This window comes from Trichechus manatus, unplaced genomic scaffold, assembly GCF_000243295.1.
Source record: "Trichechus manatus latirostris isolate Lorelei unplaced genomic scaffold, TriManLat1.0 scaffold00085, whole genome shotgun sequence".
Taxonomy (NCBI): Eukaryota; Metazoa; Chordata; class Mammalia; order Sirenia; family Trichechidae; genus Trichechus; species Trichechus manatus.
Window position 1 is genome coordinate 2,172,539 of NW_004444021.1, and position 9,249 is coordinate 2,181,787.

Genomic DNA, 9,249 nt, shown 5'->3' on the forward strand with positions numbered 1-9,249 from the left:
TTAAGTGAGTAAATTAAGTAATATGTTCATATCAAATTCATGTGTATAAATTTGAGTTTTATAAAATACTCCTTATGAAAGAAAAGAAAAATTGTTCAAATCATTTGCTTAAAAAGTAATTATTGTTTCCTTTATTTTTGCATGAGGCAAAAAGATAATTTAGTGACAGTCAACTTTTTTGAAGTGAATAACCATTTGAATGGTCTTCTTAGATAAGAGACAAGCAAGATGCTTTGTTACTCATATTCTCCAGCAATGAGCCTAAAAAACGGAAGTAGTGGTTCTTTCTACATATTTAATGCAAATAAAGTTCCAGAAATATTTCTATTTTCTCCACTCACATGACTGGTGATGCACAAGAGAAGATACTTTAAGCACCGATAAACCAAACCAATTGCCAAGAGCAGATTCTGAGTCATGGTGACCCCATGTGTGTCAGAGTAGTATTGTGCTCCACAGGGTTTCAGTGCTGACTTTTTGGAAGAAGATCACTAGGCTTTTCTTCTGAGGGCACCTGTGATTGGATTCAAACCTCCAACCTGTTGGTTAGCAGCCAAGTGTTTTAACCATTTGCACCACCCAGGGATTCCTAAGTACCAACAGCACTTATTATCAGAAGACTGTTCAGCCTGTTGGCATAGATTTGCTCGCTTTGTTAGGTATTTCTTCATGTGTAGATTTTTTTCTTCCTTATCTCAGTTTTAAAAAGTCTGTATTTATTCAGCCACTCCTATGTGCTAGGCAATGTGCCATGTATTTTTCAGTATATTTTCTCACATATTTCTTATAACAACACCGATAATTTGGTGTTATTCTCGTATTACAGATGAGGAATTTAAGGTCTAGTTAGTAAATGATTGAGCTGGGAATCCAGAGTTCTCTCAGTTCTTGAAAGCAAGCAACAAACAGAGTCTTATAGGCTCTTGAACATAATTACTTAACAGTAAATAACAATGAATGGATTAACTGATTTAATCTATACTTTATCACTCTAATTACTCTCTCATAACATACGCTCCAATACTATTTGCTTAATTTCTACAAAGTCCATATATAAGTAATCTTATTGAATACATACTGTCCTCTAGCACTTGTTTCATATGAGTTCTCAACCAGGGGAAATAATAATCCAACACCGTTCCTGCCCAAATTTCAGAAGTGCATGGGAGTGGTTTCGGTTATCATTAACTGAGGAATAGTTCTGGCATTTAGTGGGCAAGGGTTTTGGGCACTAAATGTTCTACCACACAGAGGAGAAATTCATACAACAAAGAACTATCTTGTCCAAAATACCAACAATGTTCTGTTCAGCAACACTGACAAATATTAGTACAAAACTCAAACAAATACACTGATGCAACCATCAGTGTGATTTTACTCACTAAAGATTATTCAATGCAATATTTTTAAACTTTGAGTCTGATCATCAGTGGTTCGTGAAATCAATTTAGTCTGTTGTAACTAAGTATTTTTTATTAAATGAAACGGGAATAGACAATACCATTTTGCACTGCATATAGTAAGGTAAGTATTATTATATAAATCTTTGTTCCAGTTATATATTTAGGTATATATGTCTGGTGTATACCCCATTACAATAAAAAGGTATTGCTTTCTGTGAGTTGGTATTAAAAAAAAAAAAAACTTTGAAAACCATTGATTTAATCTATGTAATTTGCTTTTATTTAATCACAAACAACCTTGCTTGGACTATTATATCATTCCAAGCCCAGTAAAATAGGCACTAATTATTTATGCAAAAAGCATATATAAACCAAAACAATAACTGAATGTTATCAGGAAAATTCTAGTGGAGGAGACAAAGCTACATTAATAATTAATGAACAATGAAGAGGCGCTCTCTCTATATATATACATGTATGTGTATGTATATATGTATATATAATATACATATATAGGATATATATGTATATATAATATACGTATATAGGATATATATGTATATATAATATACATACCCATACCCATTGCCTTAGAGCATCGACTGATAGCCACTCTATAGGACAGAGTAGAACTTCCCCATAGGGTTCCCAAGGAGTGGCTGGTGGATTCGAACTGCCGACCTTTTGGTTAGCAGGTGAGTTCTTAACCACTGCACCACCAGGGCTCCGTATACATACATATGTGTGTATGCATCTGCTGTATATCTTTATATACATATATGTATCTTTAAAGTGTTAAAAGGAAAAGATGTCACTTTGAAAACTAAGTTACGCCTGACCCAAGCCATGGTCTTTTCAATCGTCTCATATGTATGCAAAAGCTGGACAATGAATAATAGAAGACCAAAGAAGAATTAATTGAATATTGAATATACCACGAACTACCAGAAGAACAAACAAATCTGCCTTGGAAGAAGTACAACCAGAATGCGCCTTAGAAGCGAGGATGAGGAGAATTTGTCTCACTTACTTTAGACATGTTATCAAGAGGGACTAGTCCCTGGAGAAGTACACTGTGCTTGAAAGAGGGTCAGCAAAAAAGAGGAAGACCCTCAACGAGATGGACTGACACAGTGGCTGCAACAATGGGTTCAAACATAGCAACAATTGTGAGGATGGTGCCAGACCAAGCAATGTTTCATTCTGTTGTACATAGGGTCGTTATAAGTCAGAACTGAAACAACAGCACCTAAAAACAACAACAAATAAATATATATATATATATACACACACACATACATATACGTACACACATTATACATATATACACACACACATATATACGTATACACACATGTATGTATAAAATATCAGCAAAAATTATCTAGGAATTCTGAAAAAGGAAAGATCAATATGGACTTGAGTAGTCACAGTTTCTCAGTGGATGTCAGATGTGAACTTTACTAAAAGAAAGCATGGAATTATAATTGGGTAAGAGAAAAGAAATCTCCCTCTGCTGAGACACTAAATGGAAGACTGAATAGATAATTCATTTCTCCCTTCCTTCCTTCCTTCCCTCTTTCCTTCCTTCCATCTTCCTTCCTGCCTATCTTCCTTCTTCCTGTCTTTCTTTTTTCCTTCCTCCTTTTACTATAATTGCAAAAGCATTCTTCCTTCGAAGATGCCTTTGTATTTAGTTTCTGAAACATTTATTTAGTTATTTATTGCAAACAAACTGGAAAATTTAACTTACTTATTCTGGTTTTTGAAACATTCTTTTTAAATTTTTCAAACTTAAGAGTTTATAGGCATATAATTTTAAAAATAATTGGAAGCTTATATTCAGGTTGACTTTCTCTTAATGACAGTAGGCTCTGAAACAGCAGGTGATGTAAATTCTCAAAGTAATGTAAGGAACACAAGGTCCCAAGCATGCACGCCGAATCCGGTTTTCGTAATTCCAACAACTTTTCAACCCAGTCACCTCTGACATAGCATTAGCATAATATTTTGAGCTTAGTATACACCCCAAAAATATTTGGGTAATGCACAGATGAATGAATGAAATTAACAATAGATATTAAAGAATTCTACAGTGTATTATAAATATTTTTTATTTAAACTTAAAACATTTTTAGGATTATTTAAGCACAGTAAACACTGGGAAGCAGATTGCTATTTGCTTTGTTATCTTCCTAAAATAGAAAATCAGTCTATGATCACGTCATCTCTGATAAAGTATACCATGTGTTTTCTGAAACGAGTTAGTTTGTTTTTATGAAGCAAGGTGAAACCAAATATTGTATTAATTATATATATTTTAATGCATTAATTTCTTAACATTAATATTTCAACATACATGCATTTTTCTTTATGTATCAATATTTGAGAAATAACAGAGATGGACCAGCTGTTAGAATTCCTGCATTACAAGAGAGCTAAAAGTATCTCTTGTGCATTGCCCTTCCAGAGACAAAACTGCTGCTCCAATAATCCAAATGCAATCACTTTAGAGCCAACAGTTGCATTGTATTCCAGTTTTGTTTAAATATATATATAGATACATAGAAACAAAATTAACTAAGTCGTTAATTATAGGTTTGTGATATAGCTGTAGAACTGAAGAAATATATGTCCTTTTATGCAGTGATTAATGAAAAATTAATTAAAGTTACATCTATTTCCATATCTAATTTATAGACTGGAAAATTTATTATTTCAAAAAATATTTATTATGTGGAGATTCACCCAGATGTATTTATTGTAGCTGAATTTATTATATTAGGATGTTTATCTTCCAATTAAAATATTTTATACCTCAAAAGATGCCGCAAATAAAAATTTCCATATAACTAAGAACTACATGGTATTCATATGGTTTTGCTGATCTCAATGTATGTGTTTTTTTGCCTTCAAAGGGAAAAAAAAAAAAAAAAAAAAAAAAACAATTACAGGGCTCTTCCATTGATTTTTAGATCAAATTTTCACCATTTTTCTTTTACTGAGAACTATTTAAATATTTTTTTAGAAAAATAATGTCAGTGTAAAAACTCTCTGCAGGATAGCTGCATTTCTTGACTGCAGTTGAATTTAGTAATTTCTAATTAGCAAGAGGAACCCTGGTGGTGCAGTGGTTAAGAGATTGGCTGCTAACCAAAAGGTCGGGAGTTTGAATCCACCAGCGTTCCTTGGAAACCTTCTAGGGCAGTTCTACTCTGTCCTACAGGGTCGCTATGAGTTGGAATTGACTCCACTGCAACGGAGTGATTAGCAAGAAATTGCATTTCCAGTTTTCAGATTTAGATTCAAAATAGCCTTATTTGTAGATTCCTTAGAATAAATTAGCCAGAAGGAAAAATAGTTGTTTAAACATCGTAATCTTTCTTTCAAATGATTTTCTTCTTTAATTTCCACAGTTCTTCTTGTCTATGCTTTTAAAAATTTTTCCATATTAAAAGACAAATTAATTGGCTTGGTATAAGTACTGTCCAACTCTCACACACTTCGTTACATGAAAAAAAATTTTTTTGAGAAGGGATTGGGTAAATTTACTTAGGATGACATACAGGTTTTGGGGAGTAAAGCGAATGAAGCTCAGATCCCTTTCTGATTTGATTATCAGGGCAATTGGGTCATCATTCATCATTACTGAAATATCTTGATTGAAATCGTTTGCCAGACCATCTTCCAAGGAATAGCTCACTGTAAAACAAAAAAAAAACAAACAAAAGCAGCCCAGGACAGTAGGGAAGCTAATTCTAGACTTTGATAGATTGTCATGGGGAAAACTTGGTTTCAGGTAAATTGTGAAGCTATGACAAGGAAAACCTTGTGATCCTTCCATGCTAATATTCTTTCTCAAGTTTTGAGAATGATTGTTGGCATGAGTACCAAATAAAGAGAAGTTAACACTAGCCAGCAGAGTAAGACCTGGGTTACACTAACTGAACAATAAAGGGGTGGGGGATAGCTATTCTAAAAGAAGCAATAGCATCATTAGAACAATGATAGAAAGGGGTTAGATTTGGAGTCAAATTTGGAGAGACTGTTGGTCCAAAGCAGAACCAGAAACGAGCCTTGGATATAACAAGATCATTTGAACTCTGATCGGAGCACGGCAATGGCAGCATCTTCAGCAAAGAATCTCTTTGATTTTAGTTACCTTTGACTCTAGCTGCAACCTCCATAGTGGCACCCTCTTAACTCACTGTGGTACACCTGAGTTCTGTGCCCCTGTTGTTCTCAGTCTTTGTATCCCTAAAGTCTTTAGGAAATGTTCTTCTCTTCCCTGCAAATACATTTTTTCATTTTTGTTTAATAGAGAATTGTTACTCACACAACATTTACAGGTTTCCAAAACCCATTTCTCCCACCTCATCATCAGTCTCTGGACATGTGACACACCCCTATGCCCTCAGTCAATACCCTACTCTTTAGCCAGCTAGAAGACATGCAGAACATGAAACCGAAATACCTTCTTTGCTAGATTCAGGAATACTTGCACAAAGAGAGTAAGTAAGTCCTTTCTACACTCCTATGTATAATATTTAATGTTACTGCCCTGAAGTGATCAGGTAAAAAGCAAAGGTATCACTTTAAGGACTAAGGTGCACCTGAGCCAGGTCACAGTGTTTTCAGTTGCCTCATATACATGCAAAAGCTGGACTATGAATAAGGAAGACTGAAGAAGAATTTATGCTTTGAATTATGGTGTTAGTGAAGAATATTGAATATACCATGGACTGCCAGAAGAACAAATAAATCTGTCTTGAAAGAAGTACAGCCAGAATGCTCCTTAGAAGCAAGGATGGTGAGAATTTGTCTCACATACTTTGGACGTGTGATCAGGAGGGACAAGTCTCTGGAAAAGGACATCGCACTTGGTAAAGTAGAGGGTCAGCAAAAAAGAGGAAGACCCCCAAGGAGATGGACTGACACAATGGCTATAATAAAGGGCTCAAGCATAACAATGATAATGAGGATGGCGCAGGACTGGGCAGTGTTTCTTTGTATTATATGTAGGGTTGCTATGAATCAGTGCTTATCAACAACAACACCAAGCACTGTGTTTCTTTCATTTATTCACACATATGTTAATTTACAAACCAAGTATTGAGTACTTAATATCAATCAGATATTATCCATGGGTTTGCTAAACTGTTGTTTCTGAGAATAGTGCCAAACATATAAGTGTTCAATAAATTTTAGTTCTAATTGTTTTTATTTTACATAATGAACATTAAATAAGTGATTGGTCAGTTTATTTGTATTAGTTTGGGATACTGAATTATAATTTTTAAAAAGCATTAAAATCCAAATATATCAAATAGGTTTAGCATAGTTTCCCTTGAAAATAGTTGGTATTCAAAAAATACATCTAGAATGTTAAATTAAATAGCATATTTGATTCAAATAAATGTTAACTGCTTCATTTCAGCCCAGAAGTGTGTTTTCCTCGTATAATTAAAATATCATGATTCTTTTATCTCTGTAATGTGGAGAAGATATCAAACAATGAGGCTTTTTAAATACTAATTCTAAGTTAAATGGTGAACAGAACAAACACATTTCATCTTAAAGCTATTTTGGTATTCAGTAGAATCTTTGGGTTTCTGTTACTTAACCTCTTAATTAGTCTCTCATTATTTTGAGGGCGTATATTACAATTTACTCTCACCCTCTGTATTTCCCACAATCTGTCTGTAAGTTTGTTGTACTGTAGTGGATTTCATGTTGCTATGATGCTGGAAGCTATCCACCAGTATTTCAAATGACAGCAGGGTCAACCATGGTGGACAGGTTTCAACTGTGCTTCCAGACTAAGAAAGGCTAGGAAGAATGGCCTAGAAATCTACTTCTGAAAAGTAGCTAATGAAAACCCTAAAGATCACAACAGAATATTCTCCTATATAGTGCTGGAAGATGAGCCACCTAGGTTGAAAGGCACTCAAAATACACAGTGGCCACAAAAATTCACTCAAGCATACAGACGATCATGAAGATGGCCCAGACTTTCGCCTCAGTGTATCATCCTTAGAGAGCTGGATGGTTTGAAGTGAAGACAAGTAAAGGCAAGAAGATCTATGCAGCACCTGCCAACTTATTATTGAGTGCTTGGGTGGAAAGCTATTGTTGGAAATGGTAGTGAATAATTTTCTTAGTCCTGGGACAGAAACCTCCTATCACAGCAGCAATGCTGTCTCTCCCAGCTGACAGTGGGGCCTACTCTGTAAATATAACTTATTATTCACTTTTTTACCCACTCACTAACCATCCTACTTGGACTTCTGTTGATTTTCTGTTTATCTCTCTTAAGAATCTCCTTCTCCTTCTTCTAATCGCTCTCATGGTAAAGGAGCTAACTATAAGAGATTCCAAAAATTCTAAGACCAAGAAGACATTTTCCCTGAAGTCCCTGGGTGGTGCAAACCATTAAGCACTCTACTACTAGCTGAAAGGCTAGTGGTTTGAACCCACCCAGAGATGCCTCAGAAGACAGGTATGGAGATCTGCTTCTAAAAGGTCACAGCCTTGAAAACCCTATGGAACAGTACTACTCTGTATACATAGTGTTGCTATTAGTCAGAATTGACTTGATGGCAAACAACAATAGTCACTATCTGTTGAGAAGCAAATACTGAGATTTCTGATTGCAGAATTAAGTCACTGGTGGGAGAGGTGAGCATTTTCAGTGGCTTTCTTTCTATGTTGCACATTTTGCAGAGTGCATGGGAGATGTGCACCTATCCTTCCTTTTATAAACCAAAAAAAACCAAACCTTTTACCATTGAGTCAATTCCAATTCATATTGACACTATAAAGCAGAATAAAACTGCCCTATAGGGTTTTTTCCAAGGCTGTAATTTTTATAGTATACTGGTGGTATAGCTTCCAGCATCACAGCAACAAGCAAGCACCCACAGTACGATAAACTGACAGATGCGTGGGGTCATCTGTGGTGGACAGATTTCAGCTGAGCTTCCAGACTAAGATAGACTAGGAAGAAGGACCTGGTGATCTACTTCTGAAAAAAATTAGTCAGTGAAAACCTTACCAATAGCAGCAGAACATTGTCTGATATAGTGCCAGAAGATGAGCCCCTCAGGTTGGAAGGCACTCAAAAGACGACTCAGGGATAGCTGCCTCCTCAAAGTAGAGTCATTCGTAATGACATGGATGGAGCCAAGCTTTCAGGACCTTCATTTGCTGATGTAGCACGTCTCAAAATGAGAAGAAACAGCTGCAAACATCCCTTAATAATTGGAACATCGAATGTACAAAGTACAAATCTAGGAAAATTAGAAATTGTCAAAAATGAAATATAATGCGTAAGGATAGCTATCTGAGGCATTAGAGAGCTGAAATGGACTGGTATTGGCCCTTTAGAATGGGACAATCATATAATCTACTATGCCAGGAAAGACAAATTGAAGAGGAATGACATATTCTTCGTCAAAAAGAATATTTCAAGATCTATCCTGAAGTACAATGCTGTCAGTGACAGGATAATATTCATATGCCTAGAGGGACACTAGTTAATATGATTGTTATTCAAATTTACACACCTACCACTAAGGCCAAAGATGAAGAAATTGAAGATTTTTACCAACTTTTGCAGTCTGAAATTGATCAAACATGCAATCAGGATGTATTGATAATTACTGGTTTTGTTGATTCTTTCTATTGTTTCTCTACTCTCTATTTCATTTATTTCTGCTTTGATCTTTATTACTTCCTTCTTCCGGTGGCTACGGGCTTTTTTTGCTGTTCTCTTTCTATTTGTTCGAGTTGTGTAGCTAATGTTTTGATTTTGTCCCTTTCTTTTTTGATATGCGCATCTATTGCT